Below are 24,999 nucleotides of genomic sequence, written 5' to 3' on the forward strand. Positions count from 1 at the left end.
CAAGGACCCAAAGGATTGGAGCCCATGCATGCGAAACAAGGCAAATAAACCACCGAAGCATGGTCTGTACTCAGCACTGGACCTGTTCCAAGGCCAGAATGTGATCCCTGTGTTGTTTAGGTCTGTGAACTGCGAAGTTTTGATATCTCAACCACAGGAAAAAAGTCTCTCCAACATTTTCTACACATGGTCTGAAAGAATTAGATGTTTCTGCATACACAAAAACATGAACCAATATAATTTAGTTTGGGAAGTTGACTTATTTGGGTAACTGTGGGACAGTTATTTGGGTAACTGTTATTCCTGAGAGTTACTTACTAAAATTTTAGCTAGCTTCTAAATATTTGAAAGCATCGTGAGTTATTCCTGGGAATGGAATTCCAGGAACTCATACATTGTTTAGAAAACATTAAGGGTTTGCCAAAAACAAAGAGTAACAAGAGAGAAATAAGCCTAGAGTACAGCACATAGCTAGATAGCCTAAACTGTTTCTTCCATGTCTGAAAAGGGAAGCATTACCACTGCTGTTGTGTATTCATCTGTCTCACATGAGTCTAATACTGGTATACTTTGTCCTAATAGGGTTGGACTGTTGCTTGATTAGGGACACATCTCCATGTGCTATAATCTGTGTGAAAAGAATATACCAATTCCGGAAAGTTCAGTAGGTAGTAGCAAGTACTTAGTCAAGAAAAGCTTTTGGTTCTCTTGGGCCCCATTTTAGTGTTAGTGTTAGAGAGAGTTGAACTACGCTTAATGGAATTTCTGCTTCTGAGAGGAATGTAAGATTTGTTGCATCGATTGAGATGGAAAGCAAGAGGAAGTAGGAATGAAAATAACATATTGGCAGAAAGACACGAGAGAGTAGAGGAGGTAGAGTTAGGCCCAAGGAAGACAGAGATGGAGAAGGAGGTATCCTGGGCCTGATAGCACTTGAAGGTACAATACATGGATAAATGATATCATCTGACATCATACAAATGCAGATTTACAGGGCCAGTGTGTTAATAATGTAGAATATTTCATAAAAAGTGCATATGCACATTGAAACTTGAGGAGCATTATGAAGCATGTCACTTATTTTTTTGTGAAATTAATCTAGCTATACAGTACTCTATGGATACATTTTTTGGTCTTCTTGAGACAGGGTCTCCCTGTAGCCCCAGCTGTCCTGGATTCACCATGGAGACCTGGCTGGCCTCGAAGTCACAGAGATCCACCTGCCTCTGCCTCCCGAGTGCTGATTTTTAACCATTGATTCTTTAAGAGGCTGAAGAGATAGTTCAGCCATTAAAAGCACTGGATGCTCTTGCAGAGGACCCATGTTTGGTTGCCAGAACCCACATGGTGGCTAACAACTCTCTGTAACTGCAGTTACAGGGGGAGTCAACGCCCTCTTCTGGACTCCATGGACATTGCATGAATGGGTACACATACACAGGCAGACAAGACACTCGTAGACATAAAATAAATAAATACAATTTAAGAAATACTTAAAAATATGATTTAAGCAGAGTTTGGTGGTGCACGCCTTTAAACCCAGGCCTGGGGAGACAGAGGCAAGCAGGTCTCTGTGAGATTGAAGCTAACTTGTTCTAAATAGTGGGTTCCAGACAGACTGGGCCTAGGGAGACCCTGTCCATGAAACAAAACAAGGCACGAAACCAAACCAAAACAAAAATATGATTTAAGTTTTCCAGCATTACCTCAACTCTTCTACATTACATATTCAAATGGTCTTTGCCCAGAAAAAACAGCTTCCTGAAGGTATGGTGAAAAGAAGCAATATGTAGTGAGAGCAGCTCAAGAACCTAGCAGAGATCAGAACACTCACAGGAGTTTCTGTTTAATATAAAAGCAAAGCATAATAAGGTTTGATTTTATTAAGGTGCTTGGTTCAGTACTGCACAGGCTTTTAAGTAACCAACATGAACATTAGATGAAGGTAGATTCTGATGTGCAATGAAAGCCAATATCCAAGTCCGCTTCTATTTCCAATGAGAAATAGGACAGTCTTCAGTAGGCAAACCAAATTTATAATAAGACAGTTGTTCCAAAAATAAAGTATCCAGATGAATGGATAGCAGGCATATTTACTCTGAAGTTCTTTAAGAAATGCCCTTTCCTGGCGTGTGATTTTTTTTTTAAAACAAAAACTCTTCGGGAGGCTGTGGCCAACTCCTGATTCTCCTTTATGGTATCCTGCTTTAGTTTCCATTCACTGGAGGGCTGGAAATAGCACCGTGGGTCGTGCCATTTTGGCTGATGTCTTATTTTACTTCATCTGTAGACGTTATATAATTTCATAGGCCACAGATTTATTCTGATAAATATAACTTAAATTTTTCTTAGATTACTGTTTTTCAGCATTAAATCCCAGATCCCACACCCCAAGCACTGGGCAGGTTAGTAATTTGGGTTCTAGGTCCAGGTTTGTTTATCTAAATGGTTCTAGTCATTGGCTCTGTTTTGATTAATTAATCAGTAAACGAAACCAAACCAACCAAAATCCATGCACACCAGTTTGAAAGTCCTGATTTGAGGTTGGCGTTTTTAGGATATTGTAACCAACAATTTGTTTTAATGTTTAGAGGACAAATTTATTTGAAATTAATTTTATATTCTTTTCCATGAGGTCCTCTAGTGGTATGACCAATATATGATTACTTTATATGATCATCAAATTTCCAATCTACATCCATATCTATGCCTTTCACATTTGTGTGCACTTAGAATAACTCAATGACATTATGTATTCTTTTACCAAGTATCTCAAGCAGCTGTAGCATACTTGTTCATTCAAGATGTAATCTCAGAATTTTTACTAAAGTTCGTATATTTGGGTATTTTTTCTGCCTTTTGCAAGTTTCATTAACCGAATCTTTTCTTAGGCTGTTATACATCATAAACTTAAGCAGACAAAGTTTTTGTATGACCATAACCTGATGGTAGAGTTATAACAACTAGATATGTGTCTGTTCTTATTTGCAGCACATATAAACTAAAATAAATTCTCCTTAACATGAAATAGTAAGATCTTTTGTTTTTGCCTATTCCAATCAGTAGAACTTGTAGATAATCAGTCAAATAATTTGAATATGACTTCAATATCTACACTGGACAAAACCTGAACGGGTATTGTTGAAATATCTAAAAGTGATTTAAAATGCATTATAAATGGTAGGCCAATAGCCACTAAAACTGCAAATTAAGTTTACTGTGCACATTATGAATGATAAACTGGAACTAACTATCTCTAATTCCAACAGATGGCTTTCATTAATGGGGCCTAGCAATAACCCTTGACCACTGTGATCAAGGTGCACTCTGCTGAAGTCTGGACCCTTGTCTCAATTTGCTCTTTTCCAAACTCAGAAAGGCTTGCTGAATTATAACCCCCTCCCTTTTAAAAAAAAAATTAGAGGTCAGCATGGAAGAAGCAATGGTGGCTTAGATGTGCTACAAAGGATTGAATTCTACATAGAATCCTAGTTCTAATGCTCCTCTACTCTAAGCCTGTCCTGGTTTTCATATTCTCTCTGACTTCTCTCTAGATGGCATTTAGGACAAGCTCAGGAGGATTACATCAAGTGTCATATATTATACAAAAGATGCACAATGGTAATCCAGTTCCAGTCTAGAGCTCCATTTGATTTATTTATTTTTTAAAAATTCAGGCAGTTTAATGGGTTCAATAAACAATAATTGAAATAGTCTATATTAAATTCAAAATAGTTTGAGGAACTAAGTAAAATGTCAGGTCCCACCTGATTTGTTCCTCTGTTGCATACTGTTTTCTATGAGGCTATTAATTTTCTTTCCTCACAGTGCTGTCCTCATCAGTCCACATTTATGTCCTTTAATTCTTTCAGATGCAGTTCTGAATGGTGTGAAACTCCCTCTGATGTGCCCAAAGGCATCAAGAGAACCACATCCTGACAGGAAGCAGGAAGATGGACCAGCCATCCATTTGTTAATGTGTCACACTCAAATTACACATGGCTGGCTGCAAAATTAAATTGCTCTTTCAGGATACCAGTGGAGACATAGATACAGCATTATAGCTCTGTGTTCCTATTGTTTTCGGATCAGAAAATGCTTTACTTGTGTACCCTTGCTAAATTGTGTTCACTCAAAGTGCAGATTGAAAAGTGTATTGATTGCAGCTTTCCAAAGCCTGAAGAGGTTCTGTGGTTGCAGAATTGAACATTTAGAATGAAAATGTGTGTGTTTCCAGCCTTGGCACCTGGAAAATTCTGGAAACCTTTGAAGACAAGGACTGATAATGAGATAATGCTGTTAAACTTCCTGGTAGTGATGGGTGCAGTTGTGCCAATTTTCCCCTTCCTGAAGGCTGTACCAGGCTTAATAATTCTCCCATAAAAATATTAGTGTCCTCCAAGTATCGCTGCATCTATAGTTCAGCAGCTGCTTTTCACACAGTTTAGTAAAGAAATGGAAAGTACTGGTCTTGTGTGCCATGGACAACAAACAAACATCCACAAGTTCAGTGAGTAACTTCTCAACACTGTTAACTGAATATATATCCTCAAAATTCATATTTTAAATCCTGTCCTGCAATATGATGTTACTGAGAATTGAGATACAATAAAGGCATAGGAATTAAGACCTGTGAGTGAGGTCTGCTCTCTTCCAAGCTTTCTGCCAGGTGAGGATACAAGGAGAGGAAGACATGCCAGTAACTAGGGTGGCCATTCTCACCAGACATCTGAACAGACGATACCTTGATCTCCTGTGTTCCAAACTTAAATGTGTATCATTTAAGCCACCTTGTCCATTGAAAATTATTAGATCAGCCCAAACTGGAACAGAGCAGATGAGGCAAACACATGAAGTTGCATGTATTTCTAAGGGATTTCAGTTGTTTTGGGTGAATATCAAAAACAAATATGTTCACAAATAAAGACTATGTATTCACAGCTTGGTAGAGCAAGGGAATCAGTCACTACAACTTGCATTTGGTGGAGACTTCAAACCATACAGGAGACTGAAAAAGCTTCAGTGTGGAAAAAAGTACAGAAGGTCCTAAGTGCTTTTGAGAGCAGTGCCATGGGAGGAAAGCTACCTAGAAGCAGGTCATCGTGGGTGTTTGACCAGGAGAGAATCATTTGTTTTTCGTTTGTGCTTTGCTCTGCACTGGAAGCAGTGTAACAAATTTTCACTAAAAATATAGGGGGCCTAAATAGCTCTAAAAATAAGTGAGCTAAACCTGTACTCACATGCTTCAGTGAATACAGGACCCACATGAAGTTTGCCTTCAGAGTAGGCCATGAAGGCACCATCTCTCAGAAAAAGACTACTAAATTGAGAAGAGCAGATTGGGAGTATGAAGCGATGGGAAAGGCTTTCACAGGGTTTCATGACTAAACAAGAACCAACCTCAGTCAGCCCCGATTATGAGAGAGCAGATAGTCAAGCAGGTCTGTATTCCAGACAAAGTGGGCATAGGAGTATACTGAGACATAGGATGACAACTCTGAGATCTGCTATAATAAAATGACAGCAAAAAGAATAAAATGAAAGAACACTGGGAAAGGTATCATAAACACAGTGATGTAGAGCAATTTACCAAAATAAAAGAGCGAATTTGACTGAGAACAGAGTCTATTTGACTTCAGTTCTGTTTTTAATGGCATCACCAAATATATTCAACAGAAATTTAGCATTAGGCAGCAGAGTATTTGTCTATTTTATTTAAAAATCATAATAAGTATATATTTGAAATACTCCTCAGTTAAAATGACATTTTAAATCAAAATTGTACCCCCTGGAGGGAAAGTTCATTGTGATAAAAGGCAGAGATGTCTTGAAATGGGTCATGACTACACATAAAGAGAGGAGAAATAAAAATTTGTGCAAATTCTCAAAAGCAAACAAGATATCTGTACACCATCAATCTACAGAACTCTGGGAAACTGTACAAAGACAGTGGGGGAGAGGGACATGTCACAGGCTGTTAAGTAACCAAAGAGGTTTGTGGAAAGCATGTTAGACCATCTTTATGTCATGTTTGAAATGCTCATATCTTAGCTGAAAAACCTAAGGACTGTTTTATATCCTGGGTGAAGTTTATGTTTAACTGTAAATTTTGAGCTTTGGCTTTTATGAAAATCAAATACATTGAAGATGAGGTCTGGCTGTGTGTGCAAAAGCCTGAATGCTAAATTATTTATATATAATTAAAATGAACAAATCAAATGAGAAGGCACCATTCATACAACCCTGGTAAATAGGTAGCTGGTTATGTGGCAATATGGGGAAATGCATTATAAAAACAAACGATATTCAAACCAGTAGCAATTAACTTAAGTCTTTTGTAAATGTTTAATTACTGATATCAGAGACAGATCATATAAATTTTACTGAAACAGAGTTGGGAAAAATTATGATGTGTATTAAACACACAATAATTTTAATATATTGAAGGAATTGTGACAGAACTTTTCCAATAATGAATAATTCATAGCATTTTTTTGTCTGTCTTAAGGGAAGGGTTCATATAGCCCAGGCTGACCTCATACTATTATGAACCTAAGGATGACTTTGAACTTCTCATTCTCCTGGTATTATAGACATGGACTACTACAACCAGATTACGGACTTTCTAATAAGGGAAGGCACCTTAACACTGACTCTGTGCCAATTATTTTTGACCACTTGCTTACTAACTAACCAAATAATTCAAAAGAAAAGAATATAAACTTGGTCAATAATAAACCTACTTTGGGAATAAATTTACATATTTGGAATTCAATTGTATTCACTTGTTAGTGTGAATTTTTGTGTAAAATAAAATATTGAAGACAACTCAAATATAAAATGCCAGAGACTATTCAAATAAATTATTCATGCTATGTAGTCATTTTTAAGCAATCTTTAAAAATTATTTTTAATGCAAACATAATGGTTTTCTGAGTTAAGGAGATTACTTGAAAAACTGTAGAAATTAATGTTATTTCAATAAATTATTCTTATACGTAGAAAGTCAAAAAATCTCAAATACGCAGACCCCAAACTGTTCATGACAGTTTGCTTAGAAATTATTTTAGGACAGCCAAAGAAAAGTTCTGGAAACGTTTCTCTCTCATATAGATTATTTGTGTAATTGTTTTTGTTTTAATTCTCAGAATTTCTGTTTTATTTTTTCCCTTGATTTGTTTAGAATTGCTGCAAAGTTGAACTTAGTTACAGAAAAGTGAGGAAATCTTATATTCTAAGATAAGAATTCTTTAATCATTTTATTTATTTATTTATGCACCTACATCATGCAGAGCCAGCGGAGGCCAGAAGATGATATTAGAGGCCATTGTACTGGAGTTAAGGATGGTTGTTAACCACCGTGTGGGTGCTGGGAATTGAATCTGGGTCCTGTAGAAGAGAGGCCAGTTCTTTTAAGTTCTGCGCCATCCCTCAAGCCCTGAGGATAAGAATCCTGACACCTAAGTGACCAATACCCTCACCAAGACAAAGCAAAAAGGGGAAAGATAACTCTTGGGGCTTCTCATTTCACTCAATTGTTTCCTTTGCTATGTAGGAGCTTTTTAAGTTTGTGAGGTCGCATTTGTCAGTTGTTGACCTTAATTCCTGAACAGATGCATTCCTGTTCAGAAAGTCCTTTCCTGTCCTTGTATCATGTAGAGTACCCCCTTTGTTTTCTTCTGCCAGTTTCAGTGCTCCATACTTCACACTGACCCATTTGGTTGACCTTGCTCTTTGCATAGGGTGATAGATACAGGTCTAATTTCATTCATCTACATGTGGACATTCTTCCATCAACATTTATTGAAAATGCCTTCTTCCATTAAGTGTGTATTTTTGTCATGTTTGATAAATATCAGATGACTGTAATTGTGTACATGCATGTTTAGGTCTGCTATTTTGTTCCATTGATCTAAATGTCTGCTTTGGCTCAAGCACCATTCTGTTTTTATTGCTATAGCTCTATGATATAACTTAAAACCTGGCATGGATAATGATAGAACATGTGAATTACAGAAGAACCACAAGTCTCATTAGGGAAAGCCATAAATCCCTTAAAGTGTCTAACTGGCCCTAAATTGGCAGGTTGGACTGCTCAAGCCTTATCAACTGGTGACTCCCTGGACTGAAAGAGACTGTTTATGGATCCCACCTATCTCCTTTAGTGCTATAAATAACTCACCTGCCTGCTTGAGAAAATAAGTATGGGAGAAGAGACCCTGAAGGACCCCAGACCTTGGCATAGAGTTAACTCTTGCAGCTGTGTGCAGCAGAGATAAGCACCGTGTGCAACTACATTCAGCTTCTGCACTATCATCTGCACTTCTTTCTTCCCCACCTCTAGCTGACCTTTTCTTCTTAGTCCCCCATGACTTTTAGAGCTTAGATATTAGTTTTCAATGGTCAGCTTTAATTAGCATATATAAAATATAAATAAATTATGTACCATCATGGGCTTTATTATAATAGATTCATAGATGCGTATCATGCACTTGATCATATTCAGCCTCTATTGCCCAACTTCCTTTCTCCATTCCTCCTCTTGCAAGACTCTTCCTAAGTAGACCAACTTTTACTTTATTGTCTTCTTTGTTTTACTCCCACATATGACAGAAAATATGTAATGTGTGTCTGCATATTTCACTTAATATAATGAACTCCATTTCCATACATGTTCTTGTCTATCTTTCATTATATATCATCAGTTGATGGACTCCCTTTCTTTGCAAATTACATAAATAAATGACAAGTGTGGCTATGAATGCATGTCTTGGTGTTTGGATATAGATTCCTTTGAATGTATTCCTGGTAGTTTGATAGCTTGGTCACAAGGTACTCCTGTTTTCATTTTCTGAGGAATCTCTATAATGATTTGTATAGTGGCTACATTATTTTATATTTGTACATACATTATATACAGATCTTTTCCCTCCCTATCTCACCAACATTTAATGTTTGCTGTTGGTTTTTGTTTGGTTGATTGGTTTGTTTGTTTGATAGTTTGCTTGTTAGTTTGAGACAGAGTCTTACTATGTAGCCCTGACCAGTCTGGAATTAACTATACTGACCAGAGTAGTCTCAAACTCACAAAGATATGCCTCCTGAGCACTGGGATTAAAGAAACGTACCAGCACAACCAGCTAATGTCTGCTTTTTTATAGTAGTTATTCTGCCAGGGGTGGGAAGGAACTCAATATAATTTTGGTTTGAACTCACTGTGTCTAAAGATGTTAAATATTTTTTCATGTATTTTAAGACATTTGCATCAGTGGGTCGATCTAACAGACTCGCAAATTGCATAACTCTTGTCCCTAAGGGGAGAAGAAAGTCCCTGAATCATGAAAAGGAGATGTGAAGGACAAAGTGAAGGCAAGAGTAATTAGCATTGCAAGTTCTAGGTAGAGAACTAGAAAAAGTCAGTACAGGGCAATTTTCAAATGCTCTTATGAGAGTCCAACTCAGCTCTCAGGGGGTGTGACTGAAAGCGTCACCATAACATATCATTTCATCATGGGCTCCATCTTGCGGGTCCAGGCGATGATAGTGGACCTGTATAGGCTTTGCTAATAGGGCATCTACTTGCTTTTTGATCAGAGCAACAATTTTGTTGAAAAGATAGGGCCCCAGAGACAACACCAGGAGGAGAAAAATTACTGGTCCAAGAAGGGGGAGGAGGTAAGGGGCTCAGGAAGAGGCAAAGAACGAGAACCAGCTCTTTTGTTGTTCTCGTTTCTTTTTTAGTTTTTCAAGCCCTTCTAGGACTTTTTTCATGCCTTCTTTAACCTCGCCTGTTTTACTAACATAAAAACAGCATTCCTTTTTAAGGGTGGCACATAGCCCTCCTTGTTGTAGGAAAAGTAAATCAAGTCCCCATCTATTTTGGAGGACTACTTCAGAGAGGGAATCAAGGGAATTAGCAAGATCAGTTATTTCCTTTTGGAGGGCTCAGATGTCCTCGTCAGTGGTGGCATGGAGCTCTGAGTATCTGGAATTAGAAAGAACATAAGAGGTGATGCCTGTCTCGGCGCTTACTGCACTGAGACCAAGGAGAACGGAAATTGTGATGGTGGTAATAGGTTCCCTGCATCTCCGAGATAACATAGGGACTGAAGGCTGATCTCATCTGTCAAGAAAATCTTCATTAGAGTAATAAGACATGCGAGGAATGAGTATTATAGGCACACAAAACTCATTATGATTTGACTGAAAGATTATTGTGGACAGACATGGGGTGAGGCCGCTGGTGCAGGCCCATCAAGTATTGTTGGTGGGGAGGACGTAAGCATAAGTCTGATTAGGCTGAACAGTAGTATTACAAAGGTGGGAATACTCAGCAGGGGGTGTTTTGGAGGAGATACAGGTCCCGAGGCCATAAACCTGTGTAAGAGTTATAGCCGATATGTTATTTGAGTGCCATGGGCATTGATTAACATCATTAGTATAGGTAGGAATTATAGGGACCACAGCACCCTCATAAAAAGGGGGCTTGGAATTGTAACAAAGCCAGCAGTCCCCAAGAGGGTTTGGAAAAGCATCATTGAAGGTAGAGACTGTTTGAGTGACCAGACTAAGGACTAGATTTTTTGTAGGGATGGGCACATGATGTGGAGGGGCAGAGGGAGGAAAGGTAGAGGAGGGGAATTAACAATCTTATCTCAGGGGTTTGTTTGGTTTTTAAGCACAATTGTTAGCTTTGTTGGTTTGTCTAAGTAGTCTTTCAGGAAGCCAGCGGGGATTTTCAGTTTCTTGATCATAGACACAAGTGGAGCCTCTGCCCCATATCAAGACTGGGTTGGGTCCTTTCCACTGTGATGTGAGTGGGTCCCGCCATCTGACCAAGGCATGTTGATGTTGGGTCGTGGGGTGCCAAAGGCGATCTCTGGCGGATTTTCTGTCACTGTCCAGAGTCAGAAAATTGAGTACAAAGAGGGCATGATGGAGGATTCTTCGTGGGGTGCCGTGAGAGTCATAAAAGGGTCCCTTTTTTAGTTTATGGATCATTGATTTAAGTGTTTGATGAGCCCGTTCGACAATTCCCTGGCCCTGTTGGTTATAAGGAATGCCTGTGACATGTTTAATACCAAGGCTTTGACAAAATGACTGGAAATTTTTTCCAGTATATCTTGGCCCATTGTCTGTTTTTATCATTTTAGGCTGGCCTATAATAGATAGGCATTGGAGTACATGGGCAATAACATTTTTTGAAGCTTCCCCAGTATGAAGGGAGGCAAGCATAAACCCACTATAAGTATCAACAGAGACATGAATGAACGTAAGTTTTCCAAATTCATTAAAGTGAGTAACATCCATCTGTCAAACCTCATTGGGAACCAAGCCTCATGGGTTAACACCTAAATGTGGGACAGGTAGGGTTGTCACACAGGTGGGGCAAGATTTAACCAATTCTCTAGCTTGATCTCTGGTAATTTTATAGGCAAGGCACAGGGTTTGTGCATTAAGGTGATGGAGGGAATGAGCATGCTGGGTACGGGAGAGCGGATCAAGCAACAGCGGGAAAAGTTCAGTGCATGTGGCAGCATCCGCAATGGCATTTCCCTTAGAGAGGGGTCCCGGGAGGGAAGTGTGGGCATGTAGATGTCCCACATAAAAGGGGCAACTCCAGGAAGTTATGAGTGATCGTAGCTCAAAAAGCAAAGCTGAGGCTTTAGTGGACGGCTTAATGAAGGGAACTGTCTCCAATAAGGGGACCGAGTGAGCAACATAAGCACTATCAGTAAACAAGTTAAATGGCATTGCAGGGAATTCTTTGAAAACCTTGACAACAGCATATAGTTCTACCAATTGAGCCGAGGTGTAGGGTGTTTGGAAAGGGGTGGCTAAGTTTTCAGTAACATAGGCAGCGTTTCCATTAGTTGAACCATCAGTGAAAATTAGGAGCATGTCCTTGAGGGTGTGGGGGAGGTTACTTTAGAAAATACAAAGGGATGAAGATTAGAAAATTGGATTAAAGGGTTAGGTGGGTAATGATTATCTATATTACCAGCGAAAGAAGCAAGGGCAATAGGCCACTCATCAGTGGTTTGAAGGAGCCAGTCTAGTTGCTCCCGTCCATAGGGTATTATAAATGAATTGGGCTCTTTGCCAAAATATTGGCAGCTAAGTATTCTAGCCTTATGATTAACTGAGCTATGATGAATGGGTAAGTAGCAAGAACCTTTCTAGGAGAAGCAGGCAAATATACGCAGAGTAGAGGGAAACCACGTTTTTGAGTCGGAGAATTTTGCCAAAATACACCAGTGGGGGCATGGCTAGTAGCGTGAATAATAAAAAGCAGAGGTAGGGAATAGTCAATTTCCCAAGCTGACTGTTTATTAATAGCTGTATCAACAGAATCAAGTACATACCATGCTTCTTTTGTTAAAGTTCTAAGTGATAAGGGGTTTGGGTCTCCATTTAGGATGTCATTAAGAGGGAGTAAAACGTCAGGGGGCAGGCCAAGATAAGGCCTCAGCCATTGAATATCTCCAAGTAGTTTTTGAAAGTCGTTTAGAGTTTTTAATTGAGAAGTCCGCAATTGAATGTGAGGTGCCAGAACTTTAGTATGGTGTAGCTCATAACCTAAGTATAAATAAGGTGGAGCAGTCTGGACCTTATCTGGTGCCACCTGAAGACCCCGATGGCTAAGGCTGATTTTAAGGTCATGAAGACAGCCAAAAAGGGAGTCTTGCTGGGCTGCAGCCAAAAGAATATCATCCATGTAATGGAGAATATAGACAGAGGGCCATTTTTCTCGAATGGGGTCAACAGCAAGTGCCACAAATTTTTGGCATAGTGTGGGACTATTGGCCATACCTTGAGGCAAAACCCTCCATTGGTAAATTGGTAGAGAGGCATAGGGCCCCGGAAATTGGCTTGAGGGACACTAAAGGCAAAATGAGGCATATCTTCAAGTTGTAAGGGAATGGTAAAGAAACAATCTTTTAAATCAATGACAATTTTGAGATAGCCGCAAGGAATGGCTACAGGAGATGGAAGGCCCGGTTGAAGGGCCCAGATGGGAAACATAACCTTATTAATAGCTCTCAAATCTTGAAGAAGTTGCCACTTCCCTGTTCTTTTTTATAACAAAAATGGGAGTATTCCATGGGGAATTTGTGGGCTCAATATGTCCAGCAGCAAGCTGTTCCCACACTAACATCATTGCTGCCTCAGTTTTTTCTTGAGTTAAAGGCCATTGATCAACCCATACGGGGTCATCCATTTTCCAAGAAATCTTACCCGCGTTGATCAACCCATACGGGGTCATCCGTTTTCCAAGAAATCTTACCTGTGTGGGGGGCGGGGATGTCAATGGCCATCAGGGAAAAGGTGGTGAGGGGCTAGCTCCCAATCCTGACCTGTCATGTCCTTGAGTAATGGGAATGGGTGATTTTCGACCCTGGGCATCCTTGCCAAGGCCTCTTCCTGGGAGGAATCCCTGATTAAGCATTTGTTTGGCAATAATTTCATTAGGACTACACATAATAACATTCATTTGTGTAAGAATATCACGTCCCCAGAGGTTAACAGGAAATCCCAGGATTACAAAGGGAGTTACAGTGCCAGAGTTGCCTTCCTCGTCAGTCCCGGTTAGTGTTTGGGAGCTGACCTGAGGGTTGGAGGACTGGCCAATTCCCTGTACGTGGGTGTAGGAGGCTGTTAAGGGCCAGGCTGAAAGCCAGTCCTTTTTGGAGATTACTGTGGCATCAGCCCCAGAATCCAAGATTCCTAAGAAGGGCTTGCCATTTAGAAAAAGCTTAAGGGAGGGGCGATCATGGGAAATTTGTTGGACCCAATATGCATCAGAGGATCCAGGAGGGCCATCCTTTAAATCCTTTTTAAAGAAATTATTATTAACATGTTTAAGGGGGAGCAGAATGAGCTGTGCCAGGTGATCTCTGGGGGCAATGGTCTGTATGCCGGCCTGGGCGGAGGCAAGTATTTTAAGCTCACCTGTAAAGTCACTATCTATAACCCCGGGGGCCACGTGAAGCCCCCTAAGTGTGGAGCTAGCTCTTCCCAATATTAAGCCAAACATCTGAGAAGGCAAAGGGCCATGGACTCCTGTAGCTAGGATCTGAGGGCCTGTCTCAGGTGTTAGTACTGAGTAGGTGGAGGCACAGAGGTCCAATCCTGCGCTGCCTGCTGTGGCATGCCAGAGATCTGAAATGGATTGGCGGGTGTAGGATGGGGCTTTGGGGTTGCTGTAGGGGGAATCTGTGCAGTTGGGGGGACAAACCGAATAGCCCCTGCGCCTGTCCTCTGAGTAGGGACCTGGGGCCAGCCCCACTGGAAGTTTCCCAACTGTTTAGGGGGTAAAGGTTGTCCTTGTATATTTATTTTAGACTTGCATTCAGAGGCCCAGTGTTTGCCTCTGAAGCAGCGCAGGCACAAAGAGGAGGGAGGAGGGCACTCAGAAGCAGGCGCACGAGGAGCAGTACACTCTCTGAAAAATGGCCAGGTTTGTCACAATTAAAACAAGTTTTTTGGAGGCTGGCCAATACCTATGCCTCTGAGGGCAGCTCCTATAGTGATCCCCATAGTATGAGAGGCAGAATTAATACCAGCGCAGAGCTTAATGTAGTCCGAAAGGGAGCCGTGCTTGTGAGGGTGCAAAGCCTCTTGACAGGCAGGGTTGGCATTTTCAAAGGCCAGATGTTTAATAAAAGGACTATCGACCTCACCATCTCCAAAAGACCACACTGCCTGGTAGCCCTCCCTGCCCCCCAGGGCAAGCAGCCTCCAGAGAACTTGCTGATCAGTCCTCCCTGCCCCCTAACATAAGCAACCCTTCCGATGACTTAAGATAAGTTTGAGCAACCACCAATTTCCTTATTCTGCAACCAGACTATGGAAAGCGGGCTTGGGCCTCATTAGTGTTATAAGGGCTCTCTCCCATAAGTTTTTTAAAGGACCAGGTTTTTGAAGATAATTTTTTCTCATTAAGGTGGGCCAATTCCCTGCAATTTTCCATATACTCAGTTCTACATTGAACATAGCCGCCGCCCGTGCACGCGCCCCATGCCAACCTACTCCACTCGTTTGGGGTAAGCCAGTTATCTGTATAACTCTCCAAGAGTGTTAGAGTAAAGGGAGCAGTGGGGCCATAATTGGTGACCATGGACTTTAACTTCTCTAGGTATTTTAAATTTAGACTTCTATATTTTTGGAGAGGATTATGACTGTCACCATCATCCCTATCATAACCATCACCCTCTGAGGCAGAGTCACCATCCTCTTGGGGAGGCAGACAGGAGGAGTCTACACCTTCCTGGTCCTCCTCCCCTTCAGATTCTTGCCCCTTTTCCTGAGTTTTCCTCTGACGAGTGACAGGAAAGGCCAAGAGAGGTTTAGTATGAGAGGTTCCTTTTTTAGCAGGGACCACCCTTTCCTGCAAGGGGAAAGTAAAGGAAGTGAGTTCTTTTGTAACTTCTTGTAACTCTCTCATTAAGTGGAGTTGCTCTTTTCGTTCTGCTAGTGTCCTGCGGAGGTTTGAAAGTTTAGTAAGGGCCTCCCTTTGGGCGTTTTGTAGCAGAAGATCATTGGGGAGAAGTTCCTCTGTTAAAGCAGGAGCGCATATAGCAGAGGAATATGAAGGAGGAAAAAAATGGGGGGGCTGGGCAAGCAGGGCAGAAGCTCCTACTGGAGACTGGTCAGAATTATGGTATTTGGTTGTCTCATCTTTTAAGGTGGCCTCCTCCTCGGGTGTTAGTTGAAAATCTTTTAAGGAGGGGTACATCTGCTTAAAGGGGGCTGTTTTTAAATCTGAATCTTCTGTCTCTTTTTTGCAGAGGTTACTTTGGGCAGTGACTGGTTTGGGGGGGCCCTCTGAGATAGGGGCCTCCTGTGAGTCCCCATTGTCCTCGAGATCAATTATAATGGAGGGACACTTAGATGGAGGGTGGGAGTGTTCTTTAAGAACTTTTTCTCCTTCTTTTAAAAGACTCTTTAAGTCAGGGGAGTGATTATAAACCTTGAGAATATCATTAATCAAATTCCAGTATGAAAAGGCAGAGACTGGGACCTTTTCAGGCCCAAAGGTATTATAGTGATCTTGGAGGCAGTTACCAACGCACATCCAGCGTTTCTCATCTATAGTTCCTTCTTGGGGGAACCAAGGGCAAAGTTCCCCAATATATTCAAGAAATCTTTTTAAATCTTTCTTTTTAACCCTACTTCCCCGTGTCTTGAGAGAATCTTTAAGACCTTTTATGAATAAATCTTCCTTACTGAATTCTTGTCCCATGATTAATTCCTACCATATCGTTGCCATGAAGAAATCTCCCTCCGAATCTGTATCACAGCTGGGTAAGGTTGCGGTGATTCTTATGCGAGCCGGTGCTTAACCTTTTTCAGGCCGCTGTGGCTCAGTGCCATCACCCATACAATCAGTGACGTTCCAGGGGATCCTGGGTCTTCAAGCCCCACGTTCTGGGCACCAGTTTCCCTGACCTGCAGGGTGGGAGACAGAGACTCGAACGCCCAGGGACCTGGAATGATGGGACAAGAGACACGAAGAATGACAGCAAGACAAAGAACTCTGATCAAGCTGCAGAAGTTTATTTTTCCACGGGAATTCTTATAAAGGCTGAAGCGGGAAATTAGCTGGGGAAGGGGAAGGGAAGATGTTGTCTCATCTCAATGGGTTAATGAATGTCCCTTATGAGGAGGGGAACTGGCACCGTGAGTCTGGTTGCAGGATAAGGAAATTGGTGGTTTCTCAAGCTTATCTTGAGTCATTGGAAATGTTGCTTATCTTAGGGGGCAGGGAGGACTGATCAGCAAGTTTTCCAGAGGCTGCTTGCCCTGGTGGGGGATGGGGGGGCTGCCAGGCAGCATGGTCTCCCACAAAGTAGATGATAAACAGGTAAATGATAGACAGAAAGATACATCTGTAAATAGATGAAAGAAGATACACACTTCAAAGCTTTGCCCCTAATAATGAACTTCCCCCAATCAGGGTCCACACTTTACAGTTTCCAACAGTTTCTAGTTGTATATTAAATCACATTCCATTAATGGATGAATCACTGACTACACCAGAGTTCTTCTGAAAAAATCACCTCAAAAAACTGCTTTTGTATAAATGCATTGAATTGCAAACCTTGATCACATAAACCTTTGGGGGAAATTTTTCTTATTGAAGCCTTAAATGCATTATCTAAATTGAAAACATACCTGATATGTTCATATGAGAGTCCACTGGAATTTCTTGAAATCTTCGGGGTTAGGGATTGTTAGAGTACCAAAAAGCCCCATAAAAAAATAAAAGAAGAAGAAAGAGTACATGAAGCTATCAGAAAAAAGTGAAGGGGAGATATGGGAGGAGTTGGAATGGAGGGAATGGGCATGGATTTGAGACAAACACCTTATATGCATGTGTGAAATTCTCAATAATTTATTTAATACAAATAAATAAAATTTTAAAAAGACACAGGATATAACAATTGATTCAATTAACTAAAAAATAAAGATTAATAAATTTTATCTTATGTCAATGTAAAATATATAAGTAAAACCCCAAGCAAATAAAAAGCAGAAATAAACAAATCTAATATTATAGAAACAATAGGAACTAAAAAATGTTTGAAGTCATAATGTCAAAGAATTTTCCAAATATGATAGAAGATATATAAAACACAAAAATATAGGCACAAGTTAGATGATCCCAATAACTTACCAAAAAAACATTGTAATCAAATACAAAAGCATCTCTAAAACAGATAATAAAGACATATTACTTATAGAGCAACACAAATTGAAATTATTGCCATTTTTAAATAACTTGCAAGATTGAAAAACTATACCAATACAGTAATATAGTGCAAAAATCAGATCAAAACCAAAACAAATTGTAACAGAACTGAATAGCACATACCCATGTCATATTTTTCTAGGTTAGAAGCAAATAAATCAATGGTTTGGAGAAAGGGGAATGATCATCCCAACCTAAGACAGGCGCAACTCCGTAGGGGTTATAATTTTCATGGCTCTTACTTATTAATTCTCATGGCTTTTACTTAAAACAGAAAAGGAGGAGATGTGGGAGACCACGCTGCCTGGTAGCCCCCCCTGTCCCCCCAGGGCAAGCAGCCTCTGGAGAACTTGCTGATCAGTCCTCCCTGCCCCCTAAGATAAGCAACCTTTCTGATGACTCAAGATAAGCTTGAGCAACCACCAATTTCCTTATCCTGCAACCAGACTCACGGTGCCAGTTCTCCTCCTCCTAAGGGACATTCATTAACCCGTTGTGACAACACCTTCCCTTCCCCTTCCCCAGTTAATTTCCTGCTTCAGCCCGTATAAGAATCCCCGTGGAAAAATAAACTTTTGCAGCTTGATCAGAGTTCTTTGTCTTGCTGTCATTCTTCGTGTCTCTTGTCCCATCATTCCAGGTCCCTGGGCGTTCGATCTCCGTCTCCCACCCTGTAGTTCGGGGCACTACTTATCATCTCTCTATTTGTCTATCACTTATCTATGTCTCAATCTATCATCTCTCTATTAGTTTATTATCTCTCTGTTTATCTACCATCTATTTGTGTATCATCTATCTATATCTATCTACCTATCTATCTATCTATTTATCTATTGTCTATCTATCTGTCATCTATCTGTGGGGTCTCTCACTCCCCTCATGGGTCATTGGCCACTGATCCATGAGGACAAAGGGAGCAGTGTGATGAACAGGGTCAGGAAGGCAAGTGAGCATTGACAGAGGAAAGCTGTTCCGGGGAGGCAGGTTCAGTAACACAAACAGCTCCAGACTCAGTGAAACTGCTCTGTTTATTCAGTGGTGGTCAGGGAAAAATATAGTGTGGAGGCAGCAGCCAATGCTTCAGCTGATAGGTGCTCATAGTATGCTTTATTTACATGTGGTAGCAGGATCCTATCATCCGGCTATGGGTCAATGCCTAATTATCATAAAAAAAAATGTAGGGGTAGTTTTTACTCCAGGTAACTATGCCAAAGGTCATGTTCCAAATAAGGTCAGGCATCCATGCTTGGCGGCACTTTCCAGGTAAGTCAGGCAGAAAGCAGGAAGCACCCGCTGAGAAGGGGAGTCCTTCCATATAGTGCCAAGCCCCGTACAGCTATCTGGACATGGAAGACTACAACCCTAGCAGCAGGGTCCGCCAACATCTATCTATCTATCTATCTATCTATCTATCTATCTATCTATCTATTCTCTGTCTATTGTCATCTGTCCATGCTCCCAACCACCATATGGAAACTTCTTTGTGGTATTGTGGCCTGAATTCCCTCTGGGTCTCCTGTGCCATCAGACAAACCATATAATATATTTTATGTGTATTTATTAACTTACAAAGGAATGAGACCCCAGTGACTAGTCCCATGCCTCTGGCAGTGTGGCTCAGAGCCTGCCATATCAGATCGCACCACGACTACCAGGTCCCTGCTAGCATTCTCTCATGCCTCAGGGGCCACCAATCTTACCCCATGTCCACAAGAGTCAGTCCATTCTGTCTTTGAGGTGCTGCGGCTGGCTGCACATTCCCCACACCACACATGCTACCCATGGCTCCTGGCTTCTGTCCCAAGGGCAGCAGGCCCTTCATAATCCATGTTCTGCATCAGGCCCTGCCCTTTGGAGGAACTAGCCAATTGGAACATACTCTACCCCTTTCCTCCGCTCTTACAATCTTCCTGTCCATCTTCCACTAAAGTCCCTGAGCCTTGGAGGGGGTGATAGATGTAGGGTGATCTCTCTTGTATCATGGTGAGATAGTGGCTTCTTGGGCTTCCCTATTAGTCGTCTTTAGGCTATGGCCACTTATCTATCTCAGGGATGTTTCTTCTACTATAAAGACAAATGGAAGGAAGTAGGCACATTTAAACAAACATGAATGTAAATACAAATGCTTAGACGATATCCCAGTAGGTTTACTATACTCATTAAACAATGTACTCATGATGGCTTCTCCACTAGGGCTTGTAGCCTGTCTTGATGCAAGGTGTTGACCTGGTCTACAGCACCAGATGTGTGGTTCACCCCAAGGAGTGTACCTTATCCAATTAGAAATTTGTCAGTTGTACGTGTGTTGGTCAAGCCATTATTGCACTTGCAGGCATTGCTTGGCATGTCCATAGTGTGCAGCGTGCAGGGTCCAGTGTTGAGTAGAATTGTAGGGGATCCTTTCTTCCCCAACCATCCACATCAATATGAATGACATCTGTCCAGTGGCACAGAGTTTTTTGCCTTAGTCTCAGTTCCATCTCTTCTTCTTCTCCCATGCTCACAACATGCAGTGTCTTCAGCAACATGGCCTTACTGACCTTTCTAGTGTACAACCAACATTAATGGCAATAGCCTTGGTGAATTGGAGGCCCTCAAGGATCTCTCTCTGACAAACAGCTCATGGGGGGCAACCCACCCTGGTAATGCAGATTTTCTTAACAGTGGTATAGTTTGGGAGTCTCTATCTTCATCTTACCCAACCTACATAAAACTCCCAAGAATCTTACCTTTAGAGCTGGCCTTTGCTTCTTCAGGTATCTTTCAAATGGGTTTCACATCTGTAAGACACTCAAAGGAATGTTAACATTATATATTAAATCAATCATAGACAAAGTCTCACACAGCATGGAAGGTTTTGTCCATTCGTATTAACTGTTTTCTCCATAGATCTTTGTTAGGTACCATAGCATGGGTACGAGGCATTAATTTGGTTAATACACTTACAGGTGTTGGCTCCAGTTGCCTGACTCTGCACTGGGCTAAGGAGGCAGGTGGCCTCTTCTGTTCCTACTGCACATGTTGGTTCCTTGAGTCAGGCAGGCTCTGAGTCTGCCTCCTGACTGTAGCCACATCTGTCATCTTCTCATTGACCACACCAGGTTGCTGGGGGAGAACATGGTGGGAAAACCTGCTTCCATCCCTAGTATCAGAAGAGAAATACATCTTATTTAATCCTTTGGGACTATTAACCACCCCTTGTACAGTTTTTATCCTTCAAATGTCCTTTGTAAACTGTTCTTCTGGTTTTAAAACCTTCCAGAAATGCTTTAGTACCTAATTTGGTTTTCTATTAATTTTTTTCTCTGGGTATTTGTGCTTGACATAAGTCTTGCCACATTTGTCTTCGAGCATGCCAAGTGGACCATTTCTTCGGTCTGGTCTTTTTTTATATCTCTTATAGGGTGTTCTATTATTTCACAGACACATTTTACATGCTGGTCAGAATCATTTAGATTTGCCAAAGCCTCTCTCACTTTACAAAGATCCTGTCTCATAGAAGGGCTTAGTAAAACCATTAAAACCCCATAACATTCTCAAAGTCCAAGTTGAATTAGGCTTTCTTTCATATCTCTGGTGAACTCAGTCTCATCTAGCCCAGTGAACTGGACATCATATATTGCTTTTTGCATACTTAGTTCTCTTAGTATTGCCTGTCCCTCCTTTATAGTCCTCCAGCCCCTGTTAATCATGTTAGTCTCCTTGGTGACAACCGTGTATCTTTAATGCCTTCAATCAGCCATCCCACTAAGGACTGCTGCCCCCCTGCATTGGCCTAGGTCAAACTGCCTATATTGCAAGTATGGATGGTTGATTATATAACTCAGCTGTGAAGCTTCTGAGGACTTAAACTGATGTCATTTGCTCCCATGACCCATACTCTCACAAGCCACGTGGACAGGAGCTCTCTTCTTGCTTGCTTGTTTTTCCTAGTTTTAATGGTTCCAGCATGGAATATTTCCTAGCTATAGTACAGTTAGCTTTTTTCCCCTTTTTACTATGATCTGTCTTTTCTGAGTCCCTGGACTTTACACAAGTCAAAGTGTCCCACCTTTTTTCCTCTCTCTAGCTCTGCAACAGGTTCTGCCAGTTCAGCCTTTTCGGTCTTTCCTGCCTGAGACACATCTTTTATCATGCAAAGTGGCCACTTTCACTCTCTGGGCACTCCATTTGGGTCCAGAGCAGGTAAAAGATGTTCTAGCCTTTGGGTAACCTTTAACAAATATTCACATACCCACAACTTATCCCCACATTTGCAACAGAGCTGTGTCCCACACTTCCACAGGGTTGGCCTCTTTTTAGTTACAGATTTTATGATCCATTGTGTAACCCATATGAATATCCCCAACCCCATTAAGCATATGGGTTTTGATTGGCTTCTCTTCTGGCTTTGGGACTCAGAGCCCAGCTGACCTACAGCTGACCTGACCTGCCACAGGGGTAGCAGGAACAGTACTGCTTTCTGAGACCTGCATCCCCAAGGCTGTAGTACATTTATCTAGGCAGACAACACCAGTTTTTTGACCCAAATTCCCTCTGGGTCTCCTGTGCCATCAGACCAACCATATAATATATTTTACATGTATTTATTAACTTACAGAGGAATGAGAACCCAGTGCCTAGCCCCACGCCTATGGTGGCATGGCTCAGAGACCACCATATCAGACCACACCATGACTACCAACTAACATAGCCCCCACTAACATTCACTCACATCTCAGGGGCCGGAGATCTTGCCGCAGGTCTACAAGAGTCAGTCCATTCTGTCTTTGAGCTGTTGTGGCTGGCTGCACGTTGCCCACACTACCCTTACCACCTGCAGCTCTGGGCCTCCATCCCAAGATGGCTCCCAGCAGCCGCTTTGTAGTCCATGCTCCATGTCTGGCCCTGCCTATTGGAGAAACTAGCCAATTGGAACACAGGTACTGAATGTTCCCCCACATGATTATCTGCAATATAATATTATATCATTATAGTGTAACATTCAAAGAATTAACCAAACACAGGTTGAAGCACCTGAAAATAAAACTTGGGTTGTTGTTCTCAGGTATTTTGTCACAAAATGATATGCTATTCTCACAGGCTGAATTTTTTCACAAAAGATTCATTGGGGGTGGCCTCTCTCAATAGGAGGGGCCAACTCATTCTCCACAAGAGGACTAGCTACCCCATTCCTCTCATCACTGCCCCTGAAGGCCTTTCTCACAATGAATTTAAGAGCTGGTTCTTTGAAAGGTTAAACAAGATAGAGAGACCCTTAGCCTAGTTAATAAAAAGAAAGAAAGAGCAAATCCAAATTAAAAAAAAAAGGCAGAGACAAAAGGGGAAACATCACAACTGACACCAAAAAAAAAAAAAAAAATCCAAAATATTGTAAGAGAATACTTTAAAAATCTATACTCCATTAAATTTGAAAACCTAAAAGAAATGGATGAATTCCTAAAATTATGGCCACCACTAACATCAAACCAAGAGATCAACAGCCTAAACAGACCCATAACAAATAAGGAAATTGAAACAGTAATGCCAAAGCCACCCAACTAAAAAACACCCAGGTCCATATGGAATCACAGCAGAATTCTACCAGACATTAGAAGAAAATCTACAACCAATACTGCTTAAATTATTCAAAAAGATAGAAACTGGGGGAGAACTCCCAAGCTCCTTCTATAAATCCAGGATCACTCTAATACCAAAACCAAGTAAAGGTACAACAAAAAGAAAACTATAGACCCATATCCTTAATGAACATAGATGCAAAGCTACTCAACAAAACACCTGAAAACTGCATACAGACACACATAAAAAAGATCATCCACCATGGTCAAGTCAGCTTTATTCCAGAGGTGCAGGGATGGTTCAACATTCTTAAGTCAATAAATGTCATAAAACATATATAAATAAACTTAAAGACAAAACCACATGGTCATCTCAATAGATGGAGAAAAATTACTTGACAAAATCCAACATGCATTCATGTTAAAAGTCCTAGAAGGAGCTATTCTGGAGAAATATACCTTAACATAATTAAAGTTATATTAAAAAAAATCCATATCCAACATCATCCTAAATGAAGAAAATCTGAAAGCATTTCCATTAAAATCATGAAGCAGGCAGGGCTGTCCACTATCTCCACTCCTTTTCAATATAGTGCTGGAAAACCTTCCTAGAGCAATAAGACAAGAGGAGTAAATTGTATGAGTATCAATTGGAAAAGAAGAGCTCAAAATATCTCTGTGGCTGTCCGTTCAGGCCGCCTTCACAGTCATCGCCACTGCCCAATCCCGGACCCCAGGGCTGGTGAGGAAGCTGTGTCAGTACAGCCACATTCAGACACAGGAGACCAGGTTCAGTGACATAGATCTACTTTATTGAGGAAACAGTGAGCTTATTTAGGGTTCTTAAGTCAACCAGGAGAGAGTACAATGATCAGGTCATACATGGGCAGACAGCTTCGGTTTCGGTTTACAGTTTCGTTTTACTGATCAGGACTAGTATTCCTGTAAATCATGTGATTGGCCCTGTGATGGAGGGGTGGTTGGTTCCCTGGGGCTTGGGGCCATCTTGTGTCCTAAAAAGCTACTCATCAAAGTCAAACTAATGTATTCCAAAATATCCCTATTTACAGATGATATGATATTATACATATGGGATCCCAAGAAGCTGTTAGTGTTTATTAATGCTTTCAGTAAAGTGGCAGGATACAAAATCAACTTACAAAAATCAATAGCCTTTCTCTATACCATAACAAGCAATCAGAAAAAGCACTAGAGGAAGGCCTTCCATTCTCAATAGCCTCAAAAAAATGTAGGAATAAACCTACCCAAAGACATTTAAGATTTCTACAATGAAAATTTCAAAACTCAACAGAAAGAAATAGAGGAAAACACTAGAAGAAGGATACACCTACCATGCTCATGGTAGAATCAACATTGTGAAAATGACGATGTTACCAAAAGCAATTTATAGATCCAATGCAATCCCAATCAAAACACCCATGACATTTTTCACAGAGCTTGACAAAATAATCCTAAAATTTATGTGGAATTACAAGGAGCTCAGATAACCAAAACAATCTTGGGCAAAAAGAACAATGCTCGGGGGATCAACACACCAGATCTCAAACTATATTACAGAGCTTGGGGCTGGTATAAAAATAAGCACGTAGATCAATGGAACACAAAAGAAGACCCAAACTTGAGTTCCTATAATTTCAGCCACCTGATATTTGACAAAGGTGCTAA

This window comes from Nannospalax galili, unplaced genomic scaffold (assembly GCF_000622305.1).
Source record: "Nannospalax galili isolate Female #2095 unplaced genomic scaffold, S.galili_v1.0 scaffold550, whole genome shotgun sequence".
Lineage (NCBI taxonomy): Eukaryota > Metazoa > Chordata > Mammalia > Rodentia > Spalacidae > Nannospalax > Nannospalax galili.